Below are 27,599 nucleotides of genomic sequence, written 5' to 3'. Positions count from 1 at the left end.
TATCTACTTAATCAGTTCCTCCCTACAGGGTGCAGCAATGAAAAGTGTATTAAGGAAGGCTGGCTTGTCAAACCTCACAGATACCTACCTTGCAACCAAATACACAGTGGCATATCTCTACTGGTCCAGGGGGTCTGAAGAATTCTGCACATGGCAGTCAGACCTACTGACATGGTGACACACGGTACAACCACCACCCCCCCCCCCACCCATCCTGACCTCTGTCCCTGTCTTGCTGTGCCAGGGGAGGGGTTTTGGAGGTTAATGGTCTGGCGTGTTCCGTTTGTTATTTGTGTGAGGGAGGGGTTGATGTCCTTGTTCCATTTTGTGTGTGGACATGGGGGTTCGGAAGCTGACAACCAGGGTGCCATTCATTTTTGTGCGGGGGGGGTGTGGATTTGATGTGATGTTCATGTTCTTTGTTTTGTGGCTGTCTGAAGAAGACAAGTTTCAGAGTTGTATATGGATACAAGCATTGATCATAAATGAACCTTTTTGAACCTTTGTCTCTGGCTCACTGTCACCTTTGTGCTTCTTATCTTCATTATTTACCATTTTGCAGAGCTGTCCCGTGAGGAATAAGAACATCACAGCACAGTACAGGCCTTTCGGCCAACTATACTATACCAACTATAACTATAGGTTATACTGACCTTCTAACTTACTCTAAGATCAATCTAACCCCTCCCTCCCAAATAGCCCCCCATTTTCTTATCGCCCTTGTGCCTATCTAAGAGTTTCTGAAAGTCCCCAATGTATTTGCCTCTATCACCACCCCTGACAGGCTGTTCCACAAACCCACTACTCTCTGTGTAAAGAACTTAATCTCTGATATCAAACTATGTCACAGTATGAGCTCACGTGATTGTACCCAAGTGTGGAGGAACAGCAGGCTCTCAGTCATGGGAAGCGTTGACAATGACTCAGCTCCAGGTACGGAGAGTGGCAGATTCCCCACGAAGAGACAGAAACAAGAGGTTGGGCATAGGAATACCAACAGAGTCTTGGATGAACGACTGATCAACACCATGAAACAAATCATTTTCTCTAACACAATGACCCCACAAAGGCACTAAACAAGAGTCCTCTTTAAGTATTCATAAACTGCTGAAAACCCGTGCCTGTCACAGTTAACTGACCAGGTTAATCAGAAAGCAAAAGGTTTAATAATTCTTATTAAGACAGCAATTAATAAATACAGGTGCTCAAGAAACCTAGAAGCCCAACAGTCTACAGCACGCCACAAAGGCCCGCAGACTCATGACAACTACACATTCCTCCACCTTAAAATTATGTCCCTCATATGTTAACCATTTCTGCCCTGGGAATAAGTCTCTGGCTATCCACTTGATCTATGCCTCGTATCATATAACCATATAACAATCACAGCACGGAAACAGGCCATCTTGGCCCTCCTAGTCCGTGCCAAACCCTTAATCTCACCTAGTCCCACCTACCCGCACTCAGCCCATAACCCTCCACTCCTTTCCTGTCCATATACCTATCCAATTTTACCTTAAATGACACAACTGAACTGGCCTCTACTACTTCTACAGGAAGCTCATTCCACACAGCTATCACTCTTTGAGTAAAGAAATACCCCCTCGTGTTTCCCTTAAACTTCTGCCCCCTAACTCTCAAATCATGTCCTCTAGTTTGAATCTCCCCTACTCTCAAAGGAAACAGCCTGTTCACGTCAACTATCTATCCCTCTCAAAATTTTAAATACCTCGATCAAATCCCCCCTCAACCTTCTACGCTCCAATGAATAGAGACCTAACTTGTTCAACCTTTCTCTGTAACTTAATTGCTGAAACCCAGGTAACATCCTAGTAAATCGTCTCTGCACTCTCTCTAATTTATTGATACCTTTCCTATAATTTGGTGACCAGAACTGCACACAATATTCCAAATTTGGCCTTACCAATGCCTTGTACAATTTTAACTTTAGCATTACATCAGGTGTATCATCTTGTACACCTCTATCAAATAATTTCTCATCCTCCTACACTCCAAGGAGAATAGCCCTAGTTCACTCAATGACATGCTCTCTAATCCAGGCAACATACTGGTAAATTTCCTTTGTACCCTCTCTAAAGCTTCCACACCCTTCCTATAATGTGGTGACCAGAACTGAACACAATACTCCATGTATAAAACAATATTCCAAATTTAGGAAGGATTACAAGAACAGAGGGTTCGGAAGGATTTATCTCCATCAGTACCTCAGTGGCCTATTAATAGCAATTCATTGTACTCAAAACTGAATGGTCAAGATAAGGCATAATATGTAATTAAGTGCTGCGACATAGAACTTAAGGAGATGAAGCTGATCATGAAAAACTCCAACAAACTTCTACAGATTCACTGTCAAAGTATCTTAACTGGTTGCATCCTGGTCAGGTATGGCAACTCCAATACACCAGAATGCAGGAGGCTGCAGAGAATAGGGGATATAACCTGGTCCATCATGGGCACAGCCCTCCCCATCACTAACAGCATCTACAAGAGGCACTGCCTCAAGGCGGTGGCATCTGACATCATGGATCCCCACTATGCGCTCTTCTCACTGTACCGTCAGGCAGGAGGTACAGACACCTGAAATCCCACATCAGCAGGATCAGGGACAACTACTTTCCTACAACCATCAAGCTCTTGATAGAGCAGACTCCATGGACCAAATGGCTTAATTTTACACCTATGCCTTATAGCCTTCTGGCCTTGAACTGACCTGCACACCTTAATCCTACCATGGAATTGTCTGTTATGCATATATCATAATTGGACAGTAATTTTCTTCACAGTCTTACATAATATAACATTATAATTTAATTCTGTGTACTGTCTGTATTTACACTCAGTAGCCACTTTATTAAGTAGCTCCTGTACCTAATCAAGTGGCCACTGAGTGTATGCTTGTGATCTTCTTCTACTTCATTTGTACTTCAATGTTCAACATGTTTTCAGAAGGCCTTTGACAAGGTGCCACACATGAGGCTGCTCAGCAAGATAAGAGCCCATGGAATTACAGGAAGTTACTAGCGTGGGTGGAGCATTGGCTAGTCGGCAGAAAGTGGGAATAAAGGGATCCTATTCTGGCTGGCTGCCGGTTGCCAATGGAGTTCCACACAGGTCTGTGTTGGGACCACTGCTTTTTACGATATTTGTCAATGATTTGGACTATGGGATTAACAGATTTGTGGCTAAATTTGCTGATGATTCAAAGATAGGCGGAGGAGCGGGTGGTGTTGAGGAAACAGAGAGCCTGCAGAGAGACTTAGATAGTTTAGGGGAATGGGCAAAGAAGTGGCAAATGAAACACAATGTTGGAAAGTGCATGCTCATGCATTTTGGTGGAAGAAATAAACAGGCAGATCATTATTTAGATGGGGAGAGAATTCAAAATGCAGAGATGCAAAGGGACTTGGAAGTCCTTGTGCAAGATACCCTAAAGGTTAGCCTCCAGGTTGAGTCAGTTGTGAAGAAGGCGAATGCAATTTTGGCATTCATTTCTAGAGGTATAGAATACAAGAGCAAGGATGTGATGTTGAGGCTCTATAAGGCACCCGTGAGACCACACTTGGAGTATTGTGTGCAGTTTTAGGCTCCTTATTTTAGAAAGGATATATTGACATTGGAGAGGGTTCGGAGAAGATTCATGAGAATGATTCCAGGAATGAAAGGGTTACCGTATGAGGAACCTCTGACAGCTCTTGGACTGTATTCCCTGGAGTTCAGGAGAATGAGGGGGAATCTCATAAAAACATTCCAAATGTTAAAAGGCCTGAACAGATTAGATATGGCAAAGTTATTTCCTGTGGTAGAGGATTCTAAGACAAGAGGGCGCAACTTCAGGATTAAAGGATGACCTCTTAGAACTGAGATGCGGAGAAATTACTTTAGTCAGAGGGTGGTAAATCTGTGGAATTTGTTGCCACAAGCGGCTGTGGAGGCTAAGTCATGTATTTAAAGCAGAGATAGATAGGTTTTTGATTATCCAGGGCATCAAAGGGTACGTTATGAAAGCAGGGGAGTGGGGATGACTGGAAGAATTGGATCGGCCCATGATTGAATGGTAGAGAAGACTCGATGGGCCGAATGGCCTACTTCTACTCCTATATCTTATGGTCTTATGTTGTGCATTCAAAGATGCCCCTCTGCACACCACTGTTGTAACATGTGGTTACTTGAGTTACTGTCACCTTCCTGTCAGCTTGAACCTGTCAGGCCATTCTCCTCTGGCCTCTCTCATTAACAAGGTGTTTTTGCCCACAGAACCACTGCTTACTGGATTTTTGTTGTTTTCACACCATTCTCTGTAAACTCTAGGGACCTTTGTGTGTTAAAAGCCCAGGAGGTCAGCAATTTCTGAGATAATCAAATCACCCAATCTGGCACCAACGATTATTCCACGGTCAAAGTCACTTAGATCATTCTGTTGTTGTCTGAACAACTATACCCCCTGACCATGTCTGCATGCTTTTATGCATTGAGTTGCTGCTGCATGATTAGCCAGTCAGATATTTGCTTTAACAAACAGGTGTACAGGTGTACCTAACAAAGTGGCCACTGAGTATTTGCATCTATGATGCTGTTATGAGTAATTATTGTACCTATACCTCACCATACAATGCAATAAATTCACTTGAAATTAAACGCTTGTGTGACACAAGCATGGCATGCGAATGTGCCTTGCAGTTAGATTGGAATAAAGCACACATCCTTGTTTAGAGGCTGTTATGGTTACACTATGGTCCAAAAAGCAACCCAGAGTAACCATAGGTCCACACCAGAGTAGATTAGAGGCAATACACCAGAAGTCTTTTTTGACTGATTGTGGTGTTAAAGGAGGCTTTGTAAAGGCAGAGAGGACTGGTTACTTAAAAGTATAAGAATTAGGAGGAGAAATAGGCCCTGTGTTCTTTGAGCCAACTGCATCATTCATCATGGCTGCCCTTTGTCAGCTCCATTTTCTTGCATCAACACAGCCAAAGTGCTAAAGGAACAACAGGTTAGGCAGCATCAATGGAGAGGCATCAGCCATACACCTTCCCCCTCATTTGGTTTCACTTATCACCTGCCAGCTTGTACTCCTTCTCCACTCCCACCTTCTCATTCTGGCTTCTTCGCCCCTTTCTTTCTAGTCCTGGTGAAGGAGCTTGGCCCAAACCTTCAACTCTTTATTCCTCTCCACAGATGCTGCCTGATGTGTCGAGTTCCTCCAGCATTTTATGTGTGTTATTCTGGATTTCCAGCATCTGCAGAATCCCTTGCCCTTCTGGTATCTGTGGCCTTGCAGTGGCTACATGACGCGATTCTCTGTGAACTCTCAGATCTCTAGGTTCTGAGTTTTGCTGAGGCCTTTCTGAATGCACTTAGGAAATAACATCTCTCCCTCATTCTTACAGGTACATAAGTTAAAATGTCAGAGCATTTCTTTCTGTAATGGACGATGGTGGACCAGGTGGGTCTTTATAATAATCCAGTCGCTTTAAAGTCAGAATCAGCAAACAAGTTTTTAATTTCATGTTTATTTAATTAATACAAATTCATCATGTCCATGATGACATTTGAATTTGATTCTTTAAGTTTGGTTCACTGCTTGGGGCGCCATTTTAGCAGGGAGCTGTAAGTTTGGTGTTTGCTTCCTGCCACTGCCTGTAAGGAGTTTGTACATTCTCCCTATGACCACATAGGTTTGCTCTGGTGCTCCATTTTCCTCCACATTCAAAAGATGAACACTCCTCATCAATATAATTTGATGCAAATGACACATTTTGCTGCAAGATTCAATGTACATGTGACAAATAAAGCTAATCTTTGAAATCTTTAATGGTATCCATTGAAACTATTGGTCATTGAAAAAAATAATTTGTGCACCAATGTGCAGTTTGCAAACTTGTCTTCATTCAGTCTGACTTCCAACTAACATTAGATCTACAAACTTTACCCCTGCTATATTTTTAGTTTGGTGGCAGGGTGGAGATACATCTCTACCAAAGGAGGTGTAAGGTGCCCCTTCCCTCCGCTAGCCTGCAGGTCACCCTTGGGCAAGGTGTAGCACCTGCTTAGCCTCTGATCAGGGTCACATGAAACCATGGAAGTAGGTTGTGGATGGTCGTATGAGCAGTTGGTGTACATCACAAGTCCTGGTTATGCGACCACTGATGCCAGGCAGATAATCTCTGAAGAGTATTGATAATATCTGAAGTCACCCATTTCGTAAAGACACTGCTCAGAAGAAGGTAATGGCAAACCACTTCTGTAGAAAAATTTGCTTAAAACATTTATGATCAAAGACCACGATCAGCCACTTCACACAACACAGCACCTAACGATGATGATAATATTTTTAGTGGAGTCCATTCATTGTATACACAGTTCCAAGTGCTCTTACAGGATGTTATTACTACACTGTATCTGCATATGTAATTAGGATGCTGCAGGAGGTAGGTTTGAAAAATAATTATTCATTTATATGTTTAAAGAATTGATACTTTCAAGCACGCAGCCTAAAATTCATCTCCAGCTTCCTGCTGTGATTTGAACACCATCTTTTCGAGTTTCATTAATTGCATATTAATATCTCAGTAATTACCATGTTAATTCATATCAATGCTTTAACAATTGCACAATTTCATTAAAATCAAACATATTAGGAACAAAGTATTTCTAACAAATAAATGTGCAGTAAAATCCATGTTACTTCATTCTTATTTGACTGCAAATGAAGTATAATATTATTGAAATGAATTATGGAACAAATATTAAATTAAATTAGACTGCTCTGTTAGCTTAGTGCTTTGTGAGAATAACACAAGTCACACAACTTTAGTGGATGTGATTACACATCACTAATAATGTGTTGGAGCATTTTAAGTATTGACGTCTGCATGTGCTAATAGATTTGATTTCCATTATCAATTGTGCACTCCTCTCTCCTAAGGTTTGTGTGATGGTTGGTCCCTTAGTCAGGTCCTGTTGTGAAACCACTGAGGCAAGACCAGGCTACTTAACTCTTGAATCTGTTCCCCAATCTAGTGAGATCAACTCTGAGTGACTGTGTCTGGCTCATTTGAACAAGTCACCTGACAAGACTTGAACGTGAAATCTTCTGGCTCAGGGTTAGATAGGTTGCTATTACAACCAGGCTCTCTTCAAAGATTTGGTTCCTTGCCTCATTAAGAGTTCTTCTGAGTTATGTCCTTGTCATTTGGCTGGGATAGGAGAAGGGGTTCCACTTTCTACTCTAACCTGATGGCCACCTGTACAGAGGTCTTCAGTCATTGAACACCTTAGGTTAGTTATGTTATGTGAGCATTGGGTTCTGAAGAGGCAGGGAATATTCAGCTAGCTCCATAGCTCCAAGATCTGCAGTGTTTCTATAACTCTGTCAGTATAGACCTCCCAGTCTCCACCCAGCTAAAAGGAGTCATTTGTCATTCTCTTCCAACCCATCACCTGAAGCCTATTTAAGCCCAGCTCTCATCCACAGTCTTTGTTTATTTGTTCTGACCGGCCAGCTTCAACCAGTTACTCCTGCTTTCAGTTACATTGGTCCCTGTAAGTTTGGTACCTGTTCTCTCTTGTTTTATGGCCCCTTGTGACTTGTTATATTGCAGTTGATTCTTAAAGTTATCACTTATCAGACAACCCAAACCAGACACAATACTCCAAGTGCAGTTTTATAGAGCTGCAATAATACCTTGTGGCTCTTGAACTCACGCCAACGAGAATGCAAGACAAGTTTTTATCAATCGGCCTTATTATTTAGGCAAGCTCATCTCTCATTCTGCTCAATCCATATCCTCTCCAAGATCAGTATACCCCCTTTGTGCACTCCAACTACTGACAAAATGAAACTGAAGTACTCATCACTCCTAGTTATCAGACCTAAATCGGCTCAGCTGCTTTGCTTTTGGTAAATTCTGTTCCACATTTCCTGACAAGACAAGAAAATGCTTATACAGTAACCGTTGTCTACAGAGCTTAGTGCTGAACTGAAGTGTGCATTAGAATTAACTCACCATTATATACTCTTTGAATTGACCTTACCATGATCGATTGACCACTCAGAATCAGAATCAGATTCACTTTATTGCCGGAGTGTGAAACAAAGCAGAATTGATTGTGGTTCGGTGCCAAGCATAAAACTCAGGACAATGCCATAACAGATGACACAATAACAACCAACAATTTACAAGACAATAGTGCAAACAGCCATGAGCAACCAACAATTACAGCAAATGTTAATTATCAAACTTAAATAAATGTGAACATATGAACAGACTCAATAATTATCAACAGAACAAAGAGAACAAGAAGAACCATTTAACGGATGTTGTGCAGGAACAGACTGATCAGACTGGCACAGTATCTCTGGCATCAGCAACATTGTGCTTTAGTGCTCCTGATTAATATGATTAATTGTTTTAAAGTGGTTACAATGGCTTAATAGCTGGGATTATATTTATATACATTGATTTAATCAGAAGGCTGTGATAGCATAGGAGCAACATTAGAACAGAGAACAGTACAGAATAGACCTTTTGACCCGTTATGTTGTGCTGATCTTTTAACCTATGCTAAGATTAATCAAACCATTCCCTCCTACATAGCTCTCCATTTTATTATTATTCATGTGTCTATCTAAGAGTCCTTTAAATGTCCCTAATGTATCTGCCTCTACTGCCACCCCTGGTAGGGTGTTCCACCACTCTCTGTGTAAAAACCCTTCTTCTGACATCCCCCGATACTTTCCTCCAAATACCTTAAAATTATGTCCCCTCACATTAGCCATTTCTCCCCGGGAAAAAAAGAGCTGACTGTCCATTCTAGCTATGCCTCTTATCATCTTATACACACCTCTGTCAAGTCACCTTGCATCCTCTTTCACTCCAAAGAGAAAAGCTAAAGCCCACCCAAGCTTTCTTCATAAGACATGCTCTCTAGTCCAATCAAATCTCCTCTACTGCCCCTCTAAAGCTTCCACATCCTTGCTGTGATGAGATAACCCAAACTGAACACAATACTCCAAGAGCGGTTTTATAGAGCTGCGATATTACCTCATGGTTCTTGAAGTCTTGCCAATGACAATGCAAGAGAAGTTTTCACCAATGGCTCTTATTATTTAAGCAAGCTCATCTCTCATTCCGCACAATCCATAACTTCTCCAAGATCAGTATACCCCCTTTGTGTAACCCGAATAGTTGCTGACCAAATGCTACTGAAGAACATCTTCTTCCAGTCCATCGTTCACCCTGTGTGAGATCAAAGATCATCATACTAGGATGGACATTCTTTTACTATTTGTTTGATGGTCAGTGAGGGCTGAATGGCCTGTTTCAGTGCTGTATCTCTCTAAGATTCCATTCCTCTTTGATTCTTTTTCATGTTTGACTGCTTTTATAGAAGTGCAAATGGACTCTGGGATTTCTTTGTCCCTCCTTCTTAACATTAGGAAATGATTCTAATCTCTCTTTCTTGTGCCCTTTGTTGACAATCTCACACTTGGTTATACTGGGCTGCATTTGCCCTTGCTACCTGCCCCTTTCCAGTGGTCTCCTCCACTTTGTATTGCCCACTGCCAGTTTAAGATGGTGCTGGAGATGCCCAGCGACTACTCATCAGCAGCAAAAACAAAACAAAGAAAACTACTAAATACCTTATTAATAACACTTTATTAACAGCTATCAATTCTAACAATGGACAAGTGAGTGGCAGAGGTGGAGGCACGTGGTCAGGGCAGTGAAGGCAGAGGCAGGGTCAAAGCAGAGTCACGGTGACCCTGAGAGCTGGATACAATTGAAAAGGTCAGGTACTGGCTGGATCGTGGTGGTGAGGTCCAGGCCCCAGAGCTGTCTCAGAGTGAGGAATGACCCATTGTTTGGATGATTAAGTGTTGGGCCAAATTGAAAAGGTCAGTATGTCTGGACCAGAGGCAAGGCAATGGTGGGTTCTGCTTGGTACTGCTTGTTGCTCTGTGACTATTACTCAGGTCCGTACTTAACTGAGGTTGTGGTCTGCACCGGCTGCTGTTCTACCAGCCTTCATGCCTTTCATAAAACTTCAGTTCAGAAACTATTCGCTTACGTTTATTGTTTGCACAATGTGTTCCTTTCTCTCTCTGTGCATTGGGTGTTTGACAGTCTTTTTATGAGGTTTCTTTGTTTTGTGGTTGCCTGAGGAGATGAATCACAAGGTTGCATAATGTACACGCACTTTGATAATAAATGTACTTTGAACTTTGAACTGTCCCAGAGTAATGACATCTCCAATCCAGATTAGAAAATTCCATAATCTCAAAAATAGATGGGAGGTCATTAATTCTAGGAGGTTACCATGCCATACCATTCACCTAACCAGATCCCACCACTCAAGGAGCCAACACAATTATGTCTCCCATCTTCGACTCAAGTTCTAACCAAAATCAAGAACCAACCTCGTCGCCTCTGCATGCTCTTCTCTTTTAACATCATCCTTGTTTTGCAATCATATTTGCTTTCCTCTAATTAATCTTGATATTAATCCCGAACAAAGTAGTAATTTATACATTATTAATATTGAATCAGTGCTAACAATAACATCAACCCATTTGTTATTACATTTGTCTGCCTGCAACTATTAATGAAGGGAATATATGTCATAATTTCCCAAGTGACAAATACATTAAGCAACTTCTATATACAGAATCAATTCATTTCACAATTCCAGGCACATTTTTGAATTGCAATTAATTCTGTTTGCTGGAATAAGATTTTGTTTGCCGTGTTTAACAGTTCAGTATTCAATATCCGCCAGTGGTGATGATATATGTTTCAGAAGACACAGTCAACCTGCATCTCTGTTCTGATTTATTTTTCAGGCAGCTGCAATTGACTTGTCCGTTGCATTTCAAAATTATCAACAAGCAATGCGTTCAGAGTCGTGGAAAATTCCAAGGCTTCTCTGTAGTTACTTTCGAATTAAATTTGGCATTGACCAACCCAAAAAAAAGGACATCTTGTTATTGGAAAGATGTTATTAAACGAAAATGAGTGCAAAAAAGATTTGCCAGCATGTTTCTTGGACTAGTAGGCTGAGTTACAAGAAGAGATTGCATAAGCTAGAACATTATTTTCTGGAATATAGTAGATTGGGGAGTGACCTGATGAAGGGTTCTAAAATTACGAGGGAGGAAAATAATTGGTATTTTGGGTCAAACCCTGCACAATTTTGATGAAAAGTCTGGGTCCAAAAAGTCAACTGTTGAAAGATTTGACACGCGTAGTGTTGAGGAAGTTTACAGAAGGACTGAGACAGATTGGGAGAATGGGCAAAGAAGTGGCAGATGGAATAAGTGCAGGGAAGTATATGGTCATACACTTTGTTAGAAGGAATAAAGGTATAGTCTATTTTCTAAACAGGGAGTGAATTCAGAAATTGGAAGTGCAGAGAGACATGGCAGTCCCAGTACAGGATCCACTAGACAGACAGACATACTTTATTGATCCCGAGGGAAACTGGGTTTTGTTACAGTTGCAGCAAACAAGAATAGTGTAGAAATATAGCAATATAAAACCATAAATAATTAAATAATAGTAAGTAAATTATGCTAAGTGGAAATAAGTCCAGGACCAGCCTATTGGCTCAGGGTGTCTGACACTCTGAGGGAGGAGTTGTAAAGTTTGATGGCCACAGGCAGGAATGACTTCCTATGACGCTCAGTGTTACATCTCGGTGGAATGAGTCTCTGGCCGAACGTACTCCTGTGCCTAACCAGTACATTATGGAGTGGATGGGAGACATTGTCCAAGATGGCATGCAACTTGGACAGCATCCTCTTTTCAGACACCACCGTCAGAGAGTCCAGTTCCACCCCCACAACATCACTGGCCTTACGAATGAGTTTGTTGATCCTGTTGGTGTCTGCTACCCTCAGCCTGCAGCCCCAGCACACAACAGCAAACATGATAGCACTGGCCACCGTAGACTCATAGAACATCCTCAGCATCCTAAAGGTTAATTTGCAGGTTGAGTCGGTACTAAGGAAGGCAAATGAAATGTTTTCATTTCATTTCCAGAGGACTCAAATATAAAAGCAAGGATGTAATGCCGAGGCTTCATGAAGAGTAGGTCAGGCCATATGTGGAGTATTGTGAGCAACTTTGGTCCCCATACCTAAGAAATATGGTGCTGGAAATATGGAGATAGTTATAATGGGAATGAAAAGGGTTAACAAATGAATGGGGGAGGGTGAGGGTCACATTAAAACCTACCGAATACTGAAAGGTCTGGATAGAGTGGATGTGGAAAGGATGTTTCCTGTAGTGGGTGAGTCTCGGACCAGGGAGGACAACCTCGGAATAGAAGGACAGCCCTTTAGAACGAAGATGAGAAGGAATTTCTTTAGCTAAAAGGTAGTGAATCTGTAGAATTCTTTGCCACAGATGGCTGCGGAGGCCAAATCATTGGGTCTATTTAAAGCAGAGGTTGATAGCTTCTTGATTAGTGAGGGTTTCAAAGGTTACAAGGAGAAGGCAGGAGAATGGGGTTGAGTGGGATAATAACTCAGTCATGATCAAATGGTGGAGCAATCACAATGGACTAATTGGCTTAATTCTTCTCTCCTACCTTATGGTCTTATGATCTAATTAGTATTATGCTCAATTTTGGTCACCCTGCTATTAAGTTGCAACGAGAGCAGAAAAGATCTACAAGGATGTTGCCAGTAGGCAAAGAAGAGAGTGAATAGAGAGAAGTAGTACAGGTACAGACTTTATCCTTGGACCACAAGAGACTGAGGGCCAATCATATCATGGGGGGCATAGATCTGGTGAATGCACTGTCTTTTTCTCAGGCACAGGGAATTGAGAACCAGAGTGTATAGGTTCAAGTTGAGAGGGGAGAGGTTTAATAGGAACCTGCAGAACAACTCCTTCACCCTGTGGGTAGACCGTGCTGTATATGGAATGAATTGCCTGAGGAAGTAGTTGAGACAGGTACAATAGAGACATTTAAAAGTCAGTTAGAGGGAGAGGGGCAAAAGGTATACAAATAGGATTAGTTTAGAGGGACATGCTAATCAGAACAAAGATATAGAACGAAGGACTCGTTTCCATGCTGCTTGACTCTAAACACCAAGGAAGCATTTCAAAACCACAAGTGATTCTGCAGGTGCCAGAAATCCAGAGTAACAAACACAAAATGCTGCAGGAACTCAGCAGGTCAGGCAGCATCTATGGAGAGGAATAAAGAGTTGACGTTTCAAGCTGAGATCTGTTAATCTTGCACAGCTCTCTATCACCTGCCAGCTCGTACTCCTTCCCCTACCGCACTTCCTTATTCTGGGTTCTTCCCCCTTCCTTTTCAGTCCCGATGAAGAGTTTCGGCCTGAAACATTGACGGTTTACTCCCTGCCATAGATGCTGCCTGACCTGATGAGTTCCTCCGACATTTTGTGTGGGGTACTGTCAGGCATTTCAAATCATGGATTTTAATCTTGGAACATATCTTCTCCTAAGCCATATTTGCTGAGAACATCAGCTACAAATTATTGAGAGTATCACATTTTAAATAATACAAAGTCCGTAGCATTTGTCAACAATAGTAATCATATGATGGATACCGAGATTAAATAAATATTTGTTTATTGCTCAAGGGCAAGCTAATTCATCTCATCGAAGTAAAAACTTTTGAGTTTAATTCTAGACTCAGCATTCACACAAACTGGGGTTTGGGTGGGCGAGACATCACAACGCACAGGTTTGGCGGGACCAAAGTCATACACACCCTAGATGGATAAAACCTGAAAAAGTTGGGTTCTTGCCATGGAGTCCAGTGGCTGTTAGCAAGGGCTAACAAGACCCATTTCCAGAGACATCCAGTAAAATGTACACGTTTTAATGTACACATGGTAAATATACATGAACCGTGAACCTTGTTCAACTCTTCTGCCCAATTCCCAAGGAACTGAGAACTATTTTGGTTTCCAAACAGCTCATCAGGGCTACAAGCAAATGTAACCTGATCTTGGAACAGAAAGATGCTGATCAGTCAGCATCAATGGAGAGAGAAACAGAATTCGCATTAATGTGCAGAGAAAGGAGGGACTTGACAGAGTGTAGGCAGAAAGGATTAGTTCAATTATCATTTTAATTAATTTGGTACAACATCATGAACAAAAGGGTCTGTTCCAGTACTGTACAGTTCTACGTTCTACTTCAGGGCAATGATCATTCATCAGAATCCAAAGAGAGATCAAACTAATTAGTTTTAAGTTTCAGAAGGGTGGAAACATCTGCAATAGGATGGGACCAAGATTATTTGTGTTAAATATTTTTAGAGCAAACATCCAGAGAGCGAACTACTTAACAGATTGGGCAGAATCTGCAGAGAGAGATAAATGGAGCTAGTATTACAGGACACTCCCTAGAACGATAAGTTGGACTCTTCACCTTACAACTACTTCATTATGGCCTTGCACCTTATGGTTTGTGTGCACTGCTATTTCATTTTATTCTCCATTGTTATTGTTTTGGAATAAAGAGTCGATGCTTCAGGCCAGGTGACGAGTCTCAGCCTGAAATACCAGTTTATTCAAATCCATAGATGCTGCCTGACCTGCCGAGCACCTCCAGCACATTGTGTGTGTTGTTCTAGATTTCCAGCATCTGAAGTACCTCTTGTGTCTTTTTATTGTTTTACCCTGTTCTACCTCAATGCACTGAGTAATATCTGATCTGTATGCAAGAAAAGCTTTTCACTGTATCTCGATCCATTTGATAATAATAAACCTATTCCAGTTCTAAATGGATGACTTTACATCCGAATTGGCCAATTCTGACACAAACAGCAAAGGCTAGTGACCTGAAATTATTGACTTCAGCACAACAGCCCCAAGCAGAGGAGAAGACGCTGTGGCTCTGTGACACTGTGACTATGACTCCATCACTCTATGGCATTGTCGCCCGAGGTCTTGATGGGAAAATTCTCAGCAGCAATTGAGAGAAAGTTTTGAAGAAGGCATCTTGGCTGATTGCACTTCTCATCCTCCTCTTCATCATTATGTGTCATGTTACATGACATGGGTAATCATGGTCCCATGACCATGAATGTTCTTGGCATTTTTTTTCTGCAGGAGTGGTTTGTTTCTGGGCAGTGTCTTTATAAGATGGTTGATCCCAGCAATGATCAATTCTCTTCAGAGATTGTTTGCCAAGTGTCAGTGGTCACATAACCAGGACTTGTGATATCCACCACTTGCTCCCTTGGCTTCACATGACCCTGATCAGGAGTTAAGCAGGCACTACACTTGCCCAAGGGTGACCTGCGAGCTAGCGAAGGGAAGGAGCACCTAACACTTCCTTTGTTAGAGATCTATCTCCAATCCTGTATCTCTACTCCTTTCCTCAAGCTACTGAAAGCAATATTAGCACCCAGAAAATGCTGAAGGAACTCACCAGGTTAGTCAGGATCTACAGAGAATATAAAGAGTCAATGTTTCAGGCCAAGGCCATACTCTCGGACCCATGATCCAGATGAAGGGTTTCGGCCTGAAATGTCAACTCTATTCTTTCCATAAATGCTGCCTGACCTGCTGAGTCCCTCCAGCATTTTGTGTGTGTGTGTGTGTGTGTGTGTGTGTGTGTGTGTGTGTGTGTGTGTGTGTGTGTGTGTGTGTGTGTGTGTGTGTGTGTGTGTGTGTGTGTGTGTGTGTGTGTTACTCTGGATTTCCAGCATCTGCAGAATCTCTTGTGTTTATAATGTTAGCACCCAACCGACTCTGCTTCAGCGTCTCACAGTAGTTCACAAAAGAAGCCTGTTTAAGGAATTCAGCTGGAATTTATTTCGGTTCCTTCTGGCCAAGATCAACCAAAAAAAAAATCAACTATTTATAAATCGAAAACAGACTTGACATACACTTTGAATGCTTCAAGGGACAAGAAGCACATTCACGAAGGTCACAGTGAATCATTTAGTGAAGAATTAAGTGGTATCACCTGCTACTGAATGGTAGACTTCCACATGCTTGCATTCCTGTGTAAGCTCCAAGTGTTTGCAATCCATAAATCATCTGACCATACACTCAGTGGCCACCCTGTTCAGTACACATGCACACCTGGCCGTTAATGCAAATATCTAATCAGCCAATCATGTGGCAGCAACTCAATGCATAAAAGCATGCAGACATGGTCAAGAGGTTTAGTTGTTGTTCAAACTAAACATCAGAATGGGGAAGAAATGTGACCTAGGTGACTGACTGTGCCAGAAAATGCTGATTTTCTTGGATTTTCAGTCTTCGGAGTTTGCAACAAGGTTTCCAAACCTTTTTTATGCCAGGACCAATGTCATTAAGCAAGGGGTCCATAGATCCCAGGTTGAAAACCCTGGCTTACAGAGAATGGTGCCAAGTATAAAACGCATCCAGTGAGCAGCAGTTCTGTGGATGAAAAAGCCTTGTTAAAGAGAGAAGTCAAAGGAGAATGGTCAGACTGGTTCAAGCTGACAGGAAGGTGACAGTAGCTCAAGTAACCACACATTGCAACAGTGCTGTGCAGAAGAGCATCTCTGAATGCAAAGCATGTTGAACCTTGAAGTGGATGGGCCACAGCAGCAGAAGATGACTCCGGGTTGCACTCCTGTACCTAGTAAAGTCTACCTCATTTAAACTATAACATCTTTTACAAACCTCAGGAAAGTATTCCTTTTAACATAAACAACCTGGTTTGTGTGCACTCCGACAGAGTAGCTGCTGTAAAAGTATGTTAATTAACTCCTAATTATGGGAAATCCTTTTAATGAAGTCTCACTCTACCAAGCACAAAATTTATATTGTTTTGGACACAAAAGATTCTGCAGATGCTGGAAATCCAGAGCAAAACACACAAAATTCTGGAGGAACTCAGAACGTCCAGCAGCATCAATGGAGTTGAATAAACAGACTGTTCATCAGGACTGTTACATACCCCGTGGGTATCTTGTGACTGTCTTATGACCATGATGTAATTGAGTATCTGGTGAGCATGATTTAATGGTCTTATGATGGTGGGGTAATGTAATTTCCTGCCAGTGTGAGGTCATGTGATGGCCAGTTCCAACAGGTATAGAACGGGAAAGACTTGCTGTGACACAGGTTAGTTCATTATTTAATACGTCCGTTACTCCGTTATGCTGTGTATTCATCTCATGGCACAGTTTTGTTTTAAAGCAGAGTTTTACTTTCTATTGTCAGTTGTACCGGCAGTTTTTAAAATCACTGCCAGTTATGTTTGATGTATCTTCGATTTGATTTTAAAGTCTAAGTATTGGAGAGTGAAGATTTGCCGAAGTGCAGGAACCCGAAGGATCGAGTAAAGTTGGTGACATCGACAGTAATACAGGATTGACCTTATTGGATCTTCGTTCTGGAATTAGTAACCTGCATCTGAGATAATCCCTGCTATAAGAGCAGAAAGGATTGGGGGCAGTGTATTTAGCAAAGGAAAAGGTCAGTTCCTTTAAGCCGTTTTATTTCCTTCGTCGTAAATCCTTTGGGCAAGGTATATTTCGGCTGGGATCAGCAGAAACGTCACGTCGTTGATGAATTTGATGAATTTGAGGAATTTGACGAATTCGTCATTGAGGAACATGACCATCAATTTCTCGAACTTCCGGTAATGCCCTCCCCTCACCATTCCCCATCTCCTTTTCTCTCTCTCACCTTATATCCTTGGCTGCCCACCACCTCTCTCTGTTGCTTCATCCCCCTTTTCTTTCTTCCATGGCCTTCTATCCTCTCCTATCAGATTATCCCTTTTCCAGCCCTGTATCTCTTTTACTAATCAACTTCCCAGCTCTCTACTTCATCCCTCCACCTCCCGGTTTCACCTATCACCTTGTGTTTCTCTCTCTCTCCTCCCTCACCTTTTAAATCTATTCCTCATTTTTTTTTCTCCAGTCCTGCTGAAGGGTCTTGGCCCTGAATGTCAAATGTACTTTTTTCCCATAGATGCCGCCTGGCCTGCTGAGTTCCTCCAGCATTTTGTGTTTTGTTTGAAATTCCAGCATCTGCAGAGTTTCTCTTGTCAGCACTTGGATTTAATTTTATTGTTTTGCTTCTAGTATATGCGATCTTTAATAAGAAAGTACTTCTGTTGTTTGGTAATTTGGACATGCTTTATTAAGGAAATGAGACATTGGAGCATTTGGCCCTTTGAGTCTACTCTGCCATTCCATTATGGCTGATTCATTACTCCTCTCAACCCCATTGTCCTGCCTCTCCCCATAACCTGTGATGCTTTTTCTCATCAGGAATCTCCAAGGCCATCTGGGGCAACAAATTCCACAGATTCACTATACACTGGCTAAATAGATTCCTTCTCTGTTCTAAATGTATTTTCTTACATTCTGAGGATGTACCCTTTGTCCCTTGACTCCCCTTCTATTGAAAACATCCTCTCCACAATCACCTGGCTTTCAATATCCAACAGGTTTCAATGAAATCACCCCTCATTCTTCTAAACTCCAGCAAGTACTGGCCCAGAGCCACCAAACGCTCCTCATATGTTAACCCTTTCATTTCCAGAAATATTCTCTGGGCTCTCTCCCATGCCAGCACAGCTTTTCTTAGATGGCGGGGTGGGGGGGGGGGGGGGCCAAACTGATCGCAATATCCAAATGTTGTGGAGGCCATGTCATTGGATATATTTAAAGTGAAAGTTGACAGGTTCTTGATGAGTAAGGGTGTCAAAGGTTACTGGGGAAACAGTGTTGACAAGGATGATGGAATGGTGGAGCAGACCCAATGGGCAGAACGGCACAAATCTTATGGTTTTATGGAAAAAGTCAGTTTCATTATAAAGCTGGAAGGATATTTTCCAAGCATGCATAACAGAAACACAGCAAAACAATGGCAAATAAAGCACGGCTATATGGAAGATTTGTTGAGCGTTTTGAACTGTAGCAAATGTAGTGGCAACAACAACATTAATGCAGTGATAGAGTGTGTGACTCACAACGAACAAGTTCTTGGAATGCAAACAATGTCAACTTACTCAGAAACCATCAATTTAAAAATCAGAAGCACAGAAACCACAACAAATTCCTTCAATTTAAACTTAAATTTTGTATAAACACAAGAGATTCTGCTGATGCTGGGAATCTGGAAGAACACACACAAGATGCTAGAGGAATTCAGCAGGTCAGGCAGCAACTATGGAGAGGATGAACTTGGCATTTCAAGTCAGTACCTTTAATCAGGACTAGAAAGGAAAAAGGTTAGACTCATAAGGCAAGAAGAGTGGATGCAGTACAAACTGATAGGTGAAACCAGGCAGTAAGTGGGTTGGTGGGGGAGAGGGAGATGAAGTGAGAAACTGGGAGGTGATAGGTGGAAAAGTTAAAGGACTGAAGAAGGAGGAATCTGATAGGAGAGGAAAGTGGACCATGGCAGAAAGGGAAGAAGGAGGGGCACCAAAGTGAGCTGATGAGAAGATACAGAGAAGAGGTAAGAGTAGAGTTGAAATGACAAATGGAAAAAGAGAGAAAGTGGGGGGGGGGGGGAGAAATTACCAGGTTAAAGAAATCAATGATCATATTAATGTAATTTTGATATAAGATCATTGTAGTTTTTCCACCAAGAACTGAATGGGTGGCAACACCTCCCTCTACTGCAACATCACTGTCCTTCATGTGAGATCAGTGAATTTGTCTCTGTTGGTCATAAGCACAACGTATAAGTGAACTCTATACTTATACATTGCATAAGTAAACTCTTCGTCTACCTGTTTCCAGCTTACAATTTAAGAGTAAATTGGTTGTCTGTGACATTCTCCATTCTGCTGTCTGAAAGATCTTTGTGTCAACATAAAACATTTTTTGTTCTAATAAAAGTTGAACTTTCCGAATTTTACATTGATATTTCTGAACGGTCCAAGACATGGACTTTCTAGAGTCCAGTGGTTTCTGGCTTATATTGATTCAATGATTATTCAAATAATTCATAGATTTTGACATTTGAGTTTGTATTGAATCTCAGCAGCAGCCTGTATGAACAGATTAACACTATTCTTAAAGGGCTTATTGAAAAATCCCTTCCCATATCAATTTCCATTGGGTTATATCTGAGTACAGAGGGCAGAGTGAAGATAAGTCTCCCGCAAAGGAGGTGTAAGGTGCTCCTTCCCTCCACTAGCCTGTAGGTTATGCTTGGACAAGGTGTAGCACCTGCTTAGCCCCCTGATCAGTGTCACATGAAGCCATGGGAGTAGGTGGTGGATGGTTGTATGAGCAGCTGGTGCACATCACAAGTCCTGATTATGTGACCACTGACACCAGGCAGACAATCTCTGAAGAGTACTGACAATGGCTGGGGTCACCAGTCTTGTGGAGACACTGCCCAGAAGAAGTCAATGGCAAACCACTTCTAAAGAAGAACTTGCCAAGAACAATCACACTCATGGGAGCATGAGCGCCATACGAAACAGTACATTATGATGATGATATATTTGCAGTTAATTTCTTTGCAGTGTCTGCTACATGATGGGAGTCAGTAGTCTTTGCCTCATTGATCAGATGTAATAACTTACTGAGTCATGGGAATGCCTAGACCACCAGGTTTTATCACTCATCCACACACTGGGGGCAATTTGCAGCAGCTGATTAACCAACCAACACAGATGTCTTTGGAATGTGGAGGAAACCCATACAGACACAGGCGGAATGAGCAAACTCCATACAGATTGCACTGGATCTAACCTTGGTCACTGGAACTGCAAGGCAGTAGTCTACTTCCAATATGTTTCCTCATGTTTCCTCAAGCTATTAAATCAAGTCCGTCAAAATAAATGGAAAAGTAACACCTAATTATTGAAACGATTCATGACTTCCTTGTATTAAGCTTTGTGATTAATTAAAAGAAGACACATTGATTTGCATTCCTTATCAGTCAGATGATGAAACGCATTAGGCAGCATGGTAGCATAATGGTTAGCACAACGCTTTACAGTGCAGGCAGCCAGGGTTCAATTCCCACTCCGGTCTGTAAGATGTTTGTATCTTCTCCCCATAACTGCGTTGGTTTCCTTTGGTTAATTAAATTAAATAGGGTGTCTGTTCAGAGACACCTCTGTCGTAGCTCGCAGAGACAAAAGCATCGTGTCTGCTCCGACTGGATCATCATGGCTGATCCAATTTTCCTCTCAGCCCCCATCTCCTGCCATCTCCCTGTATCCCTTCATGCCCTGACCAATCAAGAATATATCAACCTCTGCCTTATATATACATAAAGACTTGGCCTCCACAGCAGCCCGTGGCAAAGAATTTTGCAGATTCTCCACTCTCTGTGTAAAGAAATTCTTCCACATATCTGTTCTAAAAAGACATCCCTCTATTCTGAGGTTGTGTCCTCTGATCTTAGACTCTCCCACCATAGGAAACATCTTCTCCACATCAACTCTATCAAGGCCTCTATCATTTGATGGGTTTCAGTGAGGTTACCCCTCATTCTTCTGAACTCTAGCGACTACAGGCCCAGAGCCATCAAATGCACTTCATATGACAAGCGATTCAATCCTGGGATCATTTTATGAACCACCTTTGAACTCTCTCTAGTTTCAGCAGATCCTTTCTAAGATAAGGAGCCTAAACCTGTTCACAATACTCTAAGTGAACAGTGCTTTATAAAGTTTTAACATTACATCCTTCCTTGTATATTCTAGTCCTCTTGAAATGAATGCTAACATTGCATTTGCCTTCCTCACCACAGACTCAACCTGCAGATTAACCTTAAAAGAATCCTGCTCAAGGACTCCCAAGTCCATTTGTACCTCAATTTTTTTGTATTTACTCTCCATTTAGAAAACAATCAACCCTTTTCATTTCTTCTACAAAAGTGCATGGCCATACACTTCGCGACACTGTATTCCATCTGCCATTTCTTTTGTCTATTTCCCTAATCTGTCTAAGTCCTTTCTTTTCTTTTTACAGTATTTTTATTCAGAAGAAAAAACAAGATTTACAGAGTGCAACACATAGATACATCTCAACATAAATTGTGTACATTCATATATTGTAATAAAATTGATCAAAATGTTATAGCATATCACACAAAGGTATACCACTCTGTAATCAAAAATTTAAAGATAGGTCATACATCATAAAAGAAATTTTTTATATAAAAAAGTCAACCCCCTACCAACTACCAAAGAAAAAAGCTGATGGATGATAATAGATAATTAGAAAAAAAACATATTCGCTTAAGAAGCAAAAATAGAAATATACATAAAAGTCTGTTCACTGTTAAACTTTATAAATTGGAAAAGTAATTTAGGAAAGGTCCCCAGATATCATAAAAAGATTATTTCGTATTTAAGACTGAGCAGCGGATCTTTTCTAAATTTAAATAAGACATAATATCACATAGCCATTGAAGATGTGTAGGGGGGTAGACTCCTTCCATTTAAGCAAGATTGCTCTCCTTGCTAAAAGAGAGGTAAAATCTAAAACCTGCAGGTTAGGAGTATTTAAAGTTATATCTTCATTTGCAATAATACCAAACAAGGCAGTAAGGGGATTTGGGTCAGATTGGACCCTAAAAATTTGTGAGAAAGCATGGAATACTTCCCGCCATGGAATACTTTTAAATTTTAGGGCAAAACCAAAACATATGAGTTAAAGAGGCATCAGCAGAGTTGCATTTATTACAAAATAGAGAAACGTTCGGATAAAAACTGGAGAGCTTCTGTTTAGAAATGTAAGCTCTATGAACCACTTTAAATTGTAGAAGAGAATGACGAGCACAGAAAGATGATTTATTAACTAGTTTAAGAATTTTATTCCATCTTTCATCAGAAATCTGACAATTTAGGTCATCCTTCCAAGCTTTTTTTATTTTATCTAAAAAGTCTTGTCTAGAATCAATCAACAAGTTATAGATACCGGTAACAGAACCATTAACAAAAGGTTTTAAATTTAAAAGATTGTCCAGTAAATTTTTATCAGGACCCTAAATCCTTCAGTAATCTCTCTACCCTTCCACCTATCTTCATGTTAAACTACCTGCCCCTCCACCTATCTTCATATTGCCTGCAAACTTTGCAACAAAGCTATCAATACCATCATCCAAATCATTGACATATAATGTAAAAAAAATTGGTCCGAACACAGATCCCTGTAGAACACCACTAGTCACCTGCAGCCTGCCAGAAAAGGCTCCCTTTATTCCCACTCTTTACCTGCTGCCAATCAGCTACTGCTTCATCCATGCTAGAAAGTTACTTGTAATATCATACACTATTAGCTTGTTAAGCAGCCTTATGTGTGGCACCTTGTCAAAAGCCTTCTGAAAATCCAAATATACAACATCAACCAATTCTCCTTTGTCTATCCTGCATGATACTTCTTCAAATATTCCAACAGATTTGTCAAGCAAGATTTTCCCTTGAGGAAACCATGCTGACTATAGCCTATTTTATCATGTACCTCCAAGTACCCTGAAATCTCATCCTTAACAATCGACTCCACCATCTTCCCAACCACTGATGTCAGACTAACTGGTCTATAGTTTCCTTTCTTCTGCCTCTCTTCTTTCTGAAGAGCGGAGTGACATTTGCAATTTACCAGTCTTCTGGAATCATTCCAGGGTCTAGTGATTCATGAAAGATCCTTACTAATGCCTTCACAATCTCTTCAGCCACCTCCTTCAGAAATCTGGGATGTACACCATCTGGTCCAGGTGACTTATCTACCTTCAGACCTTTCAGTTTCCAAAGAACCTTCTCTCTGGTTATGGCAACTTCACACACTTCATGCCCCCTGTCACCAGGAACTTCCACCATACTGCTAGTGTTTTCGACAGTGAAGACTAATGCAAAACACTTCTTCAGTTCACCCGCTAGTTCATTGTCCCTGATTACTACCTCTCCAGCATCATTATCGAATGGTCCAATATCCACTTTCACCTCTCTTTTACACTTTACGTATGTGAAGAAAATTTGGTATCCTCTTTAATATTATTGGCTAGCTTACTTTCATATTCTATCTTTACCAACTTACTGACTTTCTTTGTTGTTTTCTGTTGGATTTTAAAAGCTTCCCAGTCTTCTAACTTCCCACTAATCTTTGATCTATTAAATACCCACTCTTTGGCTTTATATTCACTTTGACTTCTCTTGTCAGCCATGGTTGTGTCATCCTTCCTTTAGAATATTTCCTTCTCTTTGGGATGTATATATCCTGTGCCTTCCGAAACGCTTCCAGAAATTCCAGCCATTGCTGTTCTGCTGTTCTTTTCCAATCAATTCTGGCCAATGCCTCGCTCATGCTTCTGTAATTTCCGTTACTCCACTGTAATACCGATACATCTGACCTTAGCTTCTCCTTCTCAAATGGCAGTGTGAATTCAATCATATTAGGATTACCTGCCCTCCCTCCTCCCACCAAGGGTTCTTTTACCTTAAGCTCTTTAGTCAATTCTGGTTCATTGCACAACACCCAATCAAGAATAACTGATCCTTTAGTGGACTCAACCATGAGCTGGTCATCTCATAGGCACTCTAGAAAAACCCCTTCCCTAAACCGGCACCAACATGATTTTCCCAATCTACCTGCATATTGAAGTCCCACATGACTACAGTAATATTGCCCTTTTGGCATGCATTTTCTATCATTGTAGTTTGTAGGTCACATCCTTACTATTGTTTGGGGGTCAGTATACAACTCCCATCAGAATCTCTTTACTTTTGCAGATCCTTAGCTCTATTCACAATGATTCAGCACCTTCTGCCACTATTTCAGAATAGGGAATATGTCAGAATAAGTAAATAAATAAACAGAAATAGAAATAGACCCAGAGTAATCCTCTTTCCTTCCTCTCTCCATCTTTTTGATGGTGACTGAGAGCCTGTCAGTCCCCAAGATGGGAGATTCAGAAAAGTGACGCAGAAGATGGTAACATTGGAACAACCAGCTGCTCTTCCTGCTCTCATTGTTGTAGGAGATCTCTCTCTCTCCCTCTCTCTCTCTCTCTCTCTCTCTCTCTCTCTCTCTCTCTCACTCTTTTGTTGAAGAGCCTTGCAAAACCACGGTAGCGTAGCGGTTAGTGCAACGCTATTACAGCTCGGGGCGTTTTGGAGTTCAGAGTTCCGTTCTGACGCCATATGTAAAGAGTTTGTATGCTCACCCCGTGAATGCATGGATTTTTTCCTGGTGCTCCCGTTTCCTATAAACAAGGTATAGTTAGAAACAGATTGGGTCAGGCAGCACCTGTCGAGTGAAATGGACCATCAATCTTTCACTGGACAGTAAAACAGAGGGGAGAATGACCAGTAAAAAGTGTGAAGGGAAGAGATGGTGCAAGAGTTGTCAGTACATACCTAGTCTATCATCATGTGAAGACCGAGAACATGCTTGTTATTCTTCATCATTTTTAGGATATGAATTTGACAATAAGTCCAGCATTTTTACCAATCTTTACTCCAAGAGGACCACAACCTTTTTGTTGGCGTTCTTTTGGCGAAGATGTTCCCATGGTGTACCAAGGGTGAAAATAATGGTTATAACTTGATCTTGTACTTGTTCCTTTAAACTAAAACAATCTTTTTTTTAGAGATCCAGAACAGGTCCTTCAGGCCCAACGAGCCACACACTGCTCATCAACCCATCTATTTAACATTAGCCTAATCACAGGACAATTTACAATAAGCAATTAGCCTACTAACATGTTTTTGGATTGAGGCAGGAAACGGGAGCACCAGGAGAAAACCCATACGTTCACAAGGTGAACATACAAACTCTTTACAGATGGCGTCAGAACTGAACTCTGAACTCCAGAACGCCCCGAGCTGTAATAGCGTTGCACTAACCGCTACGCTACCGTGGTTTTGCAAGGCTCTTCAACAAATGAGTAGCAATCAAAGGATTGGACAAAGGGCCATGTTTCCAATGACTTACTGAACTGCTGCAGCACTCTTGCAAATCAACAGGGACTCCATTCCTGAGTTTGCAGATCTCAGCTAGCCTGGAGTTAGAGGACCGAAAATTTTAAACAATACTCCCTCCACACAACAGTTAAAAGCAAAACACACCATTGATCGCCATCCACTGGCTTTCGGAGCACATTACAGAGGGAAACCAGAGGTTCAATAAATAAAATGTGCATTTCATTGTAGGTTCAAATCATTCCCACAAGCTCTTGCTCATTATATTACAGCACCAAAACATATAGGTGGCAATCCAGCCCATTAAATAACATATTGTACTTCAGTATTTAATATGGGTAGTAATGCAATCTCCACATGCATAACGTCAAGTGTATAATCACTCTTTCATTACTGTTGGGATGAGGAGATGGCAGAGTCTTCCATTCCTTCCCATTTAAATAAATGAAAAAAAATCCATCAAATTAGGAGTTTGAGGGGATTTGGTATGTCACCAAAGGCTCTCACAAATTCCTACACATGTACTGTGGAGAACATTCTAACTGGCTGCATCACCTGTCTGATATGGGGTGGTGGAGGGGGTGCGTTCTGCACAGGACCAAAATAAGCTGCAGAGACTTGTAAACTTAGTCAGCTCCATCATGGGCACCAGCTTCTGTCGTGTCTAGAATATCTTCAGAGAGCAAAGCCTCAGAAAGGCAGCATCCATCATTAAGGACCCCCATCACCCAGGACATGCCCTGTTCTCATTGCTGTCATCAGGTAGGAGGTACAGAGCCTGTAGGTACAGAACCTGTAGGTAGACACTCAGTGATTCAGGAACAGTTTCTTCCCCTCTGCCATCCGATTTCTGAAAGGACATTGAACCCATGAACACTACCTCACTACTTTTTCATTTTTATTTTTGCACTACTTATTTAACTATTAGGTGTTATATATATATACACACATATATTTAATATAATTTGTGGGAGGGGGGGTTTCTCTTTCATTAAGTATTGCATTGTACTGCTGCCACAAAGACAACAAATTAAACCTGATTCCTATTCTGATTCTGAAATATACTATTCCAAACTGTTGTTGTTGCCCAGGACAAGGGACAACAGTTCTCACTGTGTGTCTCCAAAATGGGAACACTGCAGACACTCCACATTGCAAATAGCTTATGGTCTTACGGACATTGTACTTCACTTCTTTGTCATTCACTAAATAGACCTGACAAATGTATATAAGATCATGAGGGGCAGGATAGACAAAGTGAACGCGCATATTTTTATCCCAGGGAGGAGTGCTAAAAACAAGATAACATAGGTTTAAGATCAGAGATGAGAGATTTAGAAAGGGACTTCAGGGGCAGCTCCTTCATACAAAGGAGTGAAGGAATATTTACACATATATGCAAATATGCTTGGATATTTGGAATAAGCTGCCAGAAATAATGGTTGAGGCAGGTGTATTAGCAACATTTAAAAACCATCTAGATTTAAGTACATGGATAAAAAGGGTTTGGAGGGCTGTAGGCTAAATGCTGGCAGATGGGACAAGATCAGCATGAGCAGGTAGGGTCAAAGGTCACAGAGTTCGACAGAGCAGGGACAGATTCTTCTGCACATCTTGTACATGCCAAACTATTACTCTGCCTAGTCCAATCGAATTGCACCCAGACCACATCCCTCCATACCCCTACCATCCAAAATTCTTTTA

Source organism: Hypanus sabinus, chromosome 21 (assembly GCF_030144855.1).
Source record: "Hypanus sabinus isolate sHypSab1 chromosome 21, sHypSab1.hap1, whole genome shotgun sequence".
Lineage (NCBI taxonomy): Eukaryota > Metazoa > Chordata > Chondrichthyes > Myliobatiformes > Dasyatidae > Hypanus > Hypanus sabinus.
The sequence above is the reverse complement of the archived record's forward strand: the minus strand, read 5'-3'. Positions refer to the sequence as shown.